This window comes from Phyllostomus discolor, chromosome 4, assembly GCF_004126475.2.
Source record: "Phyllostomus discolor isolate MPI-MPIP mPhyDis1 chromosome 4, mPhyDis1.pri.v3, whole genome shotgun sequence".
Taxonomy (NCBI): Eukaryota; Metazoa; Chordata; class Mammalia; order Chiroptera; family Phyllostomidae; genus Phyllostomus; species Phyllostomus discolor.
Window position 1 is genome coordinate 91290947 of NC_040906.2, and position 12113 is coordinate 91303059.

A 12113-nucleotide genomic window follows, 5' to 3' on the forward strand; every position below is an offset into this window, starting at 1 on the left:
AAAAACAAGCATTTATTATCTCTCATAAATCTGTGGGTTGACTGGGCTTAGTCCAGTGGTTCTTCTTTTCCAGGTGGTAACAGCTCAGGCTTTAATTATCTGCAGACTTGAGGGACTGGTACACCCAAGTGGACTCTCTCACATATCTGATGCTTTTGTGGTGTCATCTGTAAGAGTGGACTCAGCTGTATGTTTCTTTGGCTCGATGTGGTATTAGTAAAGGATGCAGTTATCCAGAGTCTTCACTGGGATGGAACATCCTTGAAGACTCATGTGGCTGGACGTCAGTGCTGGCTCTCAGCAGAGATTAGAGCTGGGATTTTGATCAGAGTGTCTCAGTTTTCTTCCATTGGTCTCACCATGTGATTTGGGCTTCTCACAAAATGACAGCTGGGTTCTAAGAGAGGTAGTTCCAAGCAGCAAGGGTGGAAGCTGCAGGTCATTTAAAGCTCAGCCCAAAAAGGTACATTTTTGCTACTTTTTCATGATCAAAACAGGCCATAGGGCAAGCCTGGGTTTTAAGATAAGAGAAACAGAATCTACCTCTCTAAGGAAAGAGTGAAAAAGAACTTGTGGTCATCTTTAATCTGCTGCAGTTGTTACAGCAAAGACTTTCAAAATAGCTTCTTAAAGATGTTTGTTTTTATTCTTATAATGATAGGTACAAGGATAGGCCATCCAGGATTTAATGGCAGCTTTATAGTGTTGTTAGCAACCCAGACTTCTGATTACAGAGTGAATGCAATAACTCCAGCCATCATAACCAAGTTGCAGGCAGAAATAAGGGGATAGAGAAGACAAAATGAATCTAGCAGCTAAGTCAGACACATTATTGAGCTTTTCTTGAATCTTCCCATGACTATTGCTTGCATCTCATTGACTTCCCAATCTACACTAGAAGCTAGAATAGTGGTGTCACAACTAAAGCATACCCCATGTCAGATATAGGTCTGAGTTAAATGAAGTAAGGCAGTGAGATCCCAAATAAATCTATTTCAGACTCCTTACTTTCCATTTACCACCTTCTTGCTTGCACATAACAAGGATTCTAACTGAGGTGCTGTGACAGTGTTTGTGGCAGGTTGATGTTGTGTTCTATTATGTTCTACAGACATGTACAGCATTATCTTGATAACAAGGGACATGCTTTAAACTGCAGGTAACTGACACAATAGTTGTAGGGTACTATTTAAAGAAGGATTTCAGTGCTCCTTATTAATAAAGGTCAATTTGCAAGCATAATTACCCCTCTGCCAAATAATAGAGTTGACTTCTGTGCCATTTCCTCTTCAGTCTAAATTCGGTATGTTCTTTACAGGTAGATTTGAGAAGTCAGATGAATTTGTATTCAGGGGCTCTAATGTGCATTTTTATGTACCTGTCTGTTCTTCTGCCTCATTCTCATAAACCTTCTAAGTTCAGTGGCTACAGAAGATCAAGAATCCCTATGAAAGGAAAAACTCATTCACATGTAGGTGGTCCACACTGAAAACAGCTTTAGCTTCTAGCTTTCTTGCAGGAATGTGATGTTATGAAGAGGATACTGGTCAAATATGCTTGACTCTCCAGAAGCTGCTTCTTCCTTTGTGATACTGTAGGTACCATACCTAGTCTCTGACAGAGGGCTTTATAGGGGCCCTTCTCACTGGCAAAGCCTACACATTGGCAAAGTCCCTTCTGCCTATATATAAGACCAGGCCCAGACTATATGACACAGTAACAGTGTGACATATCTAACAAGAGTGCTGCACTGCTGCTCATTCTGCATTTGTAGGGGACAGCAAATGACAGCTCATGGGCCAGCCCAGTTTTATAAAGTTTTACTGTAACACAGTAACACGCATTAGTTTTTGTGTGTTCATGTCTGCTTTTGTGCTACCATGGCAGAGTTGAACAGTTGCAACAGAGACCATGTTGACCCACAAAGTCTAAATTATTCAGTATTGAACATCCAAACAAACTACTTGCTACATACAGATTGTTCTTCTCTGCTGTCCAAGGCAGAGCTGGTTCTGCCTTCCAGGGAACAACTGGCAATGTCTGGAGATATTTTTGGTTAAAACAATTATGGAGGATTGGATTGCTCACATCTAGTGGGTAGCGGTCAGGGATGATGCTAAACATGTTATGATGTATAAGCCAGCCATCCACAACAAAGAATTGTACAATCCAAAATGTTAATAATGCCAAAGTTCAGAAACCCTGCTATATGAAAACAGATTTTCTATAAGACTGTTACTGTTTTTAATTCATTTATTCAACATATATTTATTGATTGTATACTACATACCAGGCATGTACTGAATTATGTGTGTGTGTATATATATGCACATATATGTATGAATCCTCATATATAATATATATATTAACCCACACAACAGATCATGAATGGGAATATTATTATTATTCCCATTTTATGCATACAAAATATAATGACCAAAGAAGTTAATTTATCTAAAATCATCTAATTAATAGTAAAAAGGGCTTTTAATTCAGTCTTGACAAATACTCTATATTTTGATAAACATGGATGTTAATGAAAAAAGCATTCTGAAGCCAGCCAGATCTGCATTCAGATTTTGGCTCTGAAATGCATGTGAAGTGGAGACATACCTTCTCTGGAGGAGGCTGTGAAGACTGAAGAAAGGAAGGTGCTGAAAGAACCTGTAATAGTGTGTACAGCTTAAGTGCTAGCTCCAATTATTTCATTTCAGTCCTTCACATGACTTTCGTGGACATGTGGAAACCACCTCATCCAGCCAGTTACTACAATTCTGAGTGCTGAAATGGAAAAAAAAAAAGTGTCATTTCTTTACCAAACCATGAAAAGATTTTCTCTATTATTTCAGCCCCACAGAGATGTGGTCTCTTCCTCCAATGGCAGGACCTCTTTTTAGAGCAGGCACTCAAGTAAGGATAAGGCTGCTTTCTCCAAGGGCCTTTTCTGAGCCTGGTCAGTCCAGCACAGCTTCCTCCTGCAGAACTGCAGGGGCTGAATTAACCCCAAGAGTGACAGACTGTCAGCCAGGAAGGCACAGGACTATCGCCTGAACAGCCCTGCTCCAAACACTCCTGCTGAGCACTTGCAACTGTCAAGAAGGTTTGCTCCTGACGGGAAAACATGGCTTCACATTTTCAGTGTTAAGGCATAAAAGCACGAGGCAGCTGGAGACAGGGAGCCACCTGCACTCAAAGCAGAACTTCACAGAGCATCAGCAGACAGGACACGCTCCCCAGTCTTTAACCAGTGGGCCTTTGATTTTTTTATTTCTTTGTCTTTTTTATTTCTGTTTTTGCCTCAAGGCTTGACACTTTACAAAGTTAAGTCTACTACATTGGCCATATTATTTCTAGAAAACTAAAAACAACTTTGGCTCTGAGACAATTTGAACATCAAAACCTGAGGCCCGGGCTTGGGGAAGAAGAATTTACCAGGGTCTTTCTCTTCCGTTCCACTCTGGTTTTCTCTTCAAGTCTTCCCTGCTCTGATGCTCCTGTCTTAGCTCACCTACACCATAATTGTCTAGTCTTCTGCCACACATGTCAGTACTTAATTCACAAATATGAAAATATACCCAAGGATCAGCAGATGGTTGAGGAAACTAGCAGTACAGAAGGGAGAGAACAGAGAATACCTGACTTCAGAGGAAAGGCAGATTTCAATATTAATAATAAAAATATGTCAAAGTAACTTATAAAAGAATAGTCTACTACTAAATAAGAGCTCAATAAAGTAATTTTTAAATAAATATTAGAAATAAAAAATAAGATGGTCTACCCTATGCTGTACACTAAAACTAATATAATGTGGAATGTCAGCTGTGATTGAAAAATAAAAAATGTCTAAAAAAGCAAATCTTAATGTTAAAAGAAATTATTAGGGAAACTACAAAAAAAAGTACAGCAAAAGAAAAATGGAAAGATGAGATTTTTTAAAGTAAGAAACATAAAAAAGTAATCCAGAAACTCAGTATCTACCTACTAGATGTCTCTGCTTTAAAAGAAAAAGAGAGAGAGAGAGAAGAGAACATGGAACATGAAAATAATAAAAGAATAAAAGGTAATTTTTTAGAAGTAAAGAAAGATAGAGTCAAGGTTGACTGCACACAGAAAGACCAAGGAGCAATGATTTTGATGTTCTGAAGAAAAATGGTATTGAAACTGGAATTCTACACCCAGAAAAGTTAGCGATGAAAAGTAAAAATAGATATGCTCATATATGTAAGGCCACAGGTTTACCTACCACCTACTCTTCATGAAAAAAAAAGCACTTGAGGATGTACTTCAGTACATGAAAAGGGATCTAGAAAATAAGAAGTCATGGGCTCTATGAAACAAGGAAAATTCTGCAATTAAAACAATGCCAGCTTGACACAAGTTAGAACCAGTAGATGGAGAATCTACTGGTGAATTAGTAGGAAAGGAATATTCATTTAAAAATGCATTTTATTCAACAAATATTATGATTTAAGTAAAAGCTAAATTAGATGAGTTAAATTCTTCATCTTCCAAATGAGGGAGTCTATAAATCAAGAACAACTGGTCTCTTGTTTAGAATTATGGTAGTAACCAATGGAAAAATCAAAAGCATCGAGGAAATGATAATGGGTGTAGGGTACAGTAAAACCATGATTATCTCAACTATTAATGTTTTGTACTATATCAATTACCTTTTCCTGGATATATAATTTTAATAATTTATAAAGTAAATAGTGACAACAAAGTAAGTATATTTCCTAAGAAGTTATTTTGAAGACATTCTGGTTTAATGCAAAGTGTTTTGCTGCCTAGCATAGCTTTTACTCACATATTTAAAGTTCAATATATATTTAATTAGAATTCTTATAATAACTTGATAACAAACAAGATAAAACTAAAATCCTACTAGATGAAGCCCAGGAGATCAAGTAGGTCCAATGGCATAACTAGCAATAAAGCCAGCATTTGAAAAATTCTATGAGGTTTTATATTCATTCTATACTGGGTTAAGGAATGCTGACAAACAAGGAATTATGAAGCCCAGTATTAGATCCAGGTGACATAACTTAAGTATATAATGTGTAGCAGACTAAGCATTATTCTTTGTTGCCATCAATAGCAGGCACCTCAGTTCCAGTAACGTTCACTGTTCCCCTTCAGTGATCATCTAACATCCAGATTTATATAATAAGCATTTAATGCCCTTTACTGTCTCATGGTAGTCACCTCCTCCAAACTCATCTCCTATGCCTCCCATTGTGAGCTGGAAGTAAAAGTAAACCAAAGCAGCTGCATCAAGAGTCATGGCAATGAAAGGACACAAGTGAGACTGTTTTTAGTATTCTTTAGTGCCCAAATTATATTTTTAAAACACCACTTAACACTAAGAGGAACCAGAGTCTCTTGGAGAAATAGCTGATTCCAGGTTTAGAGCAGATAATGTGAAAAGTGAGCCAGGCACGTCTTGTCACACCATCTTTATTTTCTCATATGCAGAAGATCTTGATCCCTAATAACATTGGCATAACTTAATTTGTTTACCCTATGATACCCATTAAATAGTTTTCAAAATTATAAACCAACATTACTTTCTTACATGAAAATACTGAATGGAGACAATTTTATTTGTTCTTAGAATATGTACTCTAAGCATGCTCAGTAATAGGACTGTGTTCAGACAAGATTGGGTGCATTCAGGGTGGTATAATCGTAAACTAGGACTATGTTCAAACTCTCTGTGAGATAACTCTCTTCTTTAGTTTTAGGTACAATTAGATTGATTATTAAATTAAAACGTTTACCTTTCTTAATTTGATTAAGACATTTATAAGATTCAAAAGTAAAACTCTACAAAAAGATACATTGGGAGTAGTCTAGTCCCTTTCCTGTACCCTCCACATCTCTCCTCTAGCCTAGCCGAAAGATAGCTTTTTGTTGCTTTCTGGTTTATTCTTTCAATGCTTCTTTTTTATTTTTACTGATTTTTATTGGGGTGACATTGGTTAATAAAACTATATAGGTTTCAAGTGCACAATTCTATAATATATCTTCTGTATATTGTGTGTTCACCACCCCAAGTCAAGTCTCCTTCCATCACTCTTTATTCCCTCTTTATACTCTTACATCTCCCCTCACCCTTCTTTCCCTCTGGCAATCACCGTACTATTGTCTGTGTTTATGAGTTTTGTTTTCTTGCTTAATACCTTCACCTTTTTCACGACACCTTCCAAACCTCCTGCCTCCTGACAGTTGTATCTATGAGTCTGTTTCTATTTTGTTTGTAGCTTATTTTGTCTGTTAGATTCTACATGTAAGTGAAATCATATGATATTTGTCTTTCTCTGACTGGCTTATTTCACTTAGCATAACAATACTCTCCAGGTCCATCCATGCTGTCACAAAAGGCAATATTTCTCCCTCTGAAAGAAATACCAGTTATTTAATAATTTATTTAATACTTGACAGTTGTAAATGAATTTTTTTATTTTTTATTTTAATGGTTGTTTAAGTACAGTTTTCTGCCTTTTACTCCCATCCCAGCCCACCCTGCTAGCCCTCCCCAACTCCCTCCCATTTCCACTCACCCTTGTTTCCATCCACGTGTCCCCCATACTTGTTCCTGCAAACCCTTATCCTTTTCCCCCTGAAATTCCCTCCCCTCTCCCCTCTGGTCATTGTCAGTCTGTTCTTGATTTCAGTGCCTTTGGTTATATTTTGCTTGTCCATTTGTTCTGTTGATTAGGTTCCTGTTAAAGGTGAGATCATATGGTATGAATGGATCAAAAACTATGGTACAACCAGTGATAATGGCCATCATAAACAAAGCAACAAACAACAAGTGTTGGAGAGGTTGTGGAGAAAAGAGGACCCTAGTGCACTGTTGGTGGAATTGCAGACTAGTACAACCACTATGGAAAACAGAATGGAATTTTCTATTTAGTTTCAGAAAACTAAAAATGGACCTTCCTTTTGACCCAGCAATTCCACTGCTGGGACTCTATCCTAAGAACACTAAAACACCAATACAAAAGAACTTATGCACCCTAACATTCATAACAGCACAATTCACAATAGCTAGGTGCTGGAAGCAACCTACGTGCCCATCAGTAAATGAATGGATCAAAAAACTATGGTACATTTACACAATGGAATTCTATACAGCAGAAAGAAAGAAGGAGCTCCTACCCTTTGCAACAGCATGGATGGAACTGGAAAGCATTATGTTAAGCAAAATAAGCCAGGTGGTGAAAAACAAATACCATTTTCTTATTTTTTACAGCCAATTATCATTCCACTGTTTAAATATATACCACAACTTTTTATCCACCCAGCTACTGATGGGAACTTGGGTTGTTTCCATAGCTTGGCTATTGTAAATAATGCTGCAATGAATATAGGGGTGCATATATTCTTCCAAATTAGTGTTTTAGGTTTCTTCAGATATATTCCCAGAAGCAGAATTATTGGTCAGTGCTTCTTACTTAGTAGCTAGAATAACTATTATCTCACATTTTGCTTTATTCACTTAATAATATACCATGAAAATCAACAATTCAAAGAGACCCTAAGAGATTACTTCTTAGAGTATTTTCTATAGTAACATTAATTTAATTTTTTAATGCTAGTATAAATATATGTAACAAAATTATCCAGATTCCTTTTAGTTGTATCCTGAGGTCACATAAGGTTTTCATTGAAGTCATTTATTCATAAGCTGCAGATGAGGATGCTCCACTTTGCTCCATATGGTCCATTCATTATAGGCCAAGCCAATCTCAGTATATCCATGCTCACACCATCACCATTCCCCAATCTTGGAATGTGATCCTCCTTCTTATTCATTTACCCTACATTTGAGATAAAGCCAAATTCAAATTCTAACTCCTCATGAAAATTTACTTAGACTTCCTTTCTCCAAAGGACCTGGGCAGTTGCATCCCCAGTGTCAAACATGATGGCCAGCACAAAGAAATTTTTCGATAAGTGTTGGAGATAATGTAAAGGTAATGTAGAAAGAAGAGAGGTTTGGCAGTCTGATAAGTACTTGTTTCAAACACTAGCTTAGCCACTTGATAACTGCACTAGTAATCTATTGCTGTGTTAACAAATTGCCCCAAATATAGCAGATTAAAATGGCACACATTTATTATCTCACAGTTTTTGTGGGTCAGAAACCTGGCACAACTTAACTAGATGCTTTTGGTTCAGGGTCTCTCATAGGCTACAGTCAAGGTGCTGGCTGGGGCTGCAGTGTCATCTGAAGGCTCACTGAGGAATCCAACTTCTAAATTCACTAATGTTGTGGGATGATTTCAGTTCATTGTTGTTGGGCTGAGTCCTCAATTTTTATGAGATGTTAGCTGGAGGCTTTCTTCACTTCCTTGTAACTTGGGCTTCTCTACAAAGCATTTATCTGCAGAAGCAAACATGGCAGTTTCTTCATCAGAGTGAGTAAATAATAAGGCAAAAGAAAAGATGAGAGAGAGGGAGAGGGAGAGGAGGAGAGAGAGAGAGAGAGAGAGAGAAGATATAAATTACATAATCTGCCTATTACAGAAACTTTTTAACTTATAGGCAAATTACCCAAGCTCTCTTTCTTCACGTGCAACATGAGAATAATAATAGCAATGTTGCAGTGTTATTGTGAAAAACTAAAAATAATATATATATGTCATTTTTCACTAGTCAGAGCTCAATGTATTATAATTATTATGACAATATCAATGATGCTGTCTGGCCAGGCACAGCTCTCCTATGCCCTCTACCCAGTGTTCACTTGTGTGCTTCTTCTCCTCCTTAGAACTTAAATGTCTTCACTTCTTTCCCTCCCCCATATCAAATTAGAAACATGCTTCAAGTGACCAGTGTGTTAGGGTGATTTCTAAGATAAAATGTACATTTGCTGCTTGAATTTTGCAGTTAACTTTCATAAAATTAGGTGATTCCTCTCATGACTTCCTATTTGAATCCAGTATTTTCAGAGAAAGACAATCCAAATTCACCAGTATCCTAGAAAATATTAATTTACAAATTGGAATGGTCTTTATTTCTCTTATACATTTAGGTAGAAAATTATTCATTATAAACCTGCTAGACAGTATGGTTTTGAAAAATGTTATTATATTTCAGAATTATGAGATATTATAAGAGATTTTTGCTACCTTTTTAATGGCAATAAAATTTTCTGTAAAATCTCTGTGATTTACTCTTGTTGGAGTCCAGAGAAACTCTCAAGAAACACATGGCTAAAGGAATAAATTCTTCTAGCCAAAATTTAAGGAAACTCCCACTCCCTGTGACAATCCATTTTATGGTATCCTGAAATATTTTGGTTATGGAACATCCAGGAAACTATCTCCATTCCAATTTTTTTCCTGGTTTCCTATGAATCAGAGTATTGACTTGGGCAGCTAGGATGGTCCACTCTCATGACCTTTTCAAACCTGTTTTCTATACATAAAATGGGCCTTGTGATCCTGTCCTCATGACCTATCCTGTCACTTCATCTCCCTTGCAAGACAAGCAGGCCCTGGGTGATGATCTAGGACCAATAGGGAGGGGTCCCTACAGACCCAGCTGTGTCTCTTTTAAATGTAGTCAAGAGAAAATGATTCTGAACAAATCAACTCAAGAGAGTTAGAGATTGAATTGAACTCCTAATCCTTGGAGATGAGGAAAAGAAGGAAGTCCAGATGCAAAACCCACATGAAAGACAAAGAACCTCCCCCACAAAAAAGGAAAGATACGTTAGTTTTTGGAAACTAAAGTGGTTCACAGATGAAGAAAAACCAGGTAGTGATTTTCTCTCTTTTCTTTAGCTCCATGGGGGCCTGCTGAAACATTTTTAAAAGGAAATCCTTGGACAGACACCTACCACCTGTGGCTATTGGAAAGCTATATATCATGCAGATACCAGTGTGTGAAAAAATAAAATGCCTTAGAAGGAAACATCTTGACTAACAGCAACGTGCAAAATTATTTCATTTTGCTCTGCATTTTTGGAAACAATTAACTTCAAGCTTCCCTAACTTTTTCCCTTAAAGTCTCCTTCACAGCTGTTGGAGAAATTCTTCATGTTCTCTGCTCTGACACTGGGGGTTTTGCAGCCATGAATGGACACAAAAAGATGTCAATCATATCCAGTAATGAAAAGCTCATTTCTCACTCCCTATTGTGAAGGTAATGCCTTTCTGTAAGTCTGTGTTCAAGCTCATTTACCTTCGCATAGAGAATATCTATTTTATATTAAAAGTTTAGACTATAGTCACCTCAGATCACACCTGATGCATTAGAATTGTATTACCATTATCCTCTATTAAATCTGTGACAATCTTATAATATCTATGTCAGAAATAATGAAGAGATTAATGTGGAGTAAGAGATCCTGGTGTCACCTCCTTCTGTATTTTGACATCAAATACTGTTGGCTCTGAAAACCAGTTTCTGTCAGCCAGTGAGAACTGGGATTTTGACAATGGAGAATCCATCGAGAGATGTGAGGAGAATTTTCCAAGTGATGTAGACAGCTGCTGAAGTGATAATTGAATAAAAGTGAAAGTCCTTCCTTTTTTTCCCCTTCTAGAAAGATCTATATTTATTCCCCTAACTGCACAGAACATAAGCTCTTCGGAGGGTGGTAACATATACTGAGGAGAGCTTATTTGAAGTGGTTCTTCCTCCAAAGCTGGATTTATGAATGGATACAATAAAGACACTCAAGGAGAAGGGGAGGCAGCATGAAACATGCTGGTCCCAGATTGTAAAGCCCCTTAAATTTAAGGGGCTAGAAATTGTCTCCCCTACAGTTTGGCTTCCCCTTCCATCTGGTGGGCTTAAATAGGAGAACAGGGTAACAGAAGCAATTCATTCATCCACTCAACAGATATGTGTTGAGTAGTGAATCATCATTTCTTACTTCATAAAGCACTTTATATTTTATATATTTGATGACATTTCATCCTCATTACCAAATAAGAAGAGCAAATGTTATTAATTGCATTTTACAGTGAAGAAACTGAGTCTCAAAATGACTTGTGTATATTTAGGTAGCTATTGGAGTAAATTGGGGATACAAATTCATGCTTCAGAGTTTGAGCTTCATTCCATAGTTGGTCAGGACCAGTGATGGATTTAAAGTAGGAGTGGTGAAGTGGAGTTTTACTTCAAAAGCTCACTCTAGCTGCAGAATGGAGAAGATGTCTCAGGGAAGAAAGACAGGAAGCATGAATACTGGAGGCTGCTATGGTCATCCAGGCAAATAGAGATTGTGGCCTGAACTAGCAAAAGAGAATCACCTACAGATATATTTAAGGAGTGCTTAATGACTTACTGGATGTCGGAAATTGGAGGGTGAGGAAGCAGGAACCATTGATGATGTCTTAGGTCTCACTTGAACAACTGGATGTATGGTAATGTCATTTTCTGAGATGGGGAACATGGGAAGAAAAGCAGATTAAAAAAGGAAAGGGAGTGTTTCAAGCCCTATGGTGCATTATTTGAGGAAGCAAGTAGAAATGTTTTGCCGAAGGCGGGTACATAGTTCTGGAGCTAGAGGAGACATCCTGCTTAGGTTGAGATTTGGGGACAGTGAATATTCTGGGAACAGAGATCCTAGAAGCATGGAGGAGGAGATTATCTAGGGAGTAGCAAAGGACAAAGTCAGACTGAAAGAAAGGGGGAGTAAATGGGATGTTGACATAGGGTAGACAACATTCTGAGAAAAAGTGTTACTGTAAAGAAATAAAAAAATACAGAGCTGGAGCTAGGAGCATGGGGTACAGGGTGAGTTGCTGTATTTTTTTTTCTATTTTTTTCAATTGTTGTTCAAGTACAGTTTTCTGTCTTTTACTTCCATCCCAGCCCACCCCTCCAGGCATCCCCACCTCCCTCAGTATTTTATTTTTCTTTTTGCTATATCAAATGGGATTTTTTTCTTAATTTCTGCTTCTGCTGTTTCATTGTTTGTATAAAAAAATGCCTTTGATTTCTGGATATTGAGTTTGTATCCTGCTGTTTTGCCAAATTCATTTATTATGTCAAGCAGTTTTTTGGTGGAGTCTATAGGATTTTCTGTGTCTGTGATGTCAGTTGGAATCTCTCCTCTTTCATTTCTGATTGTATTTATTTGGGTCCTC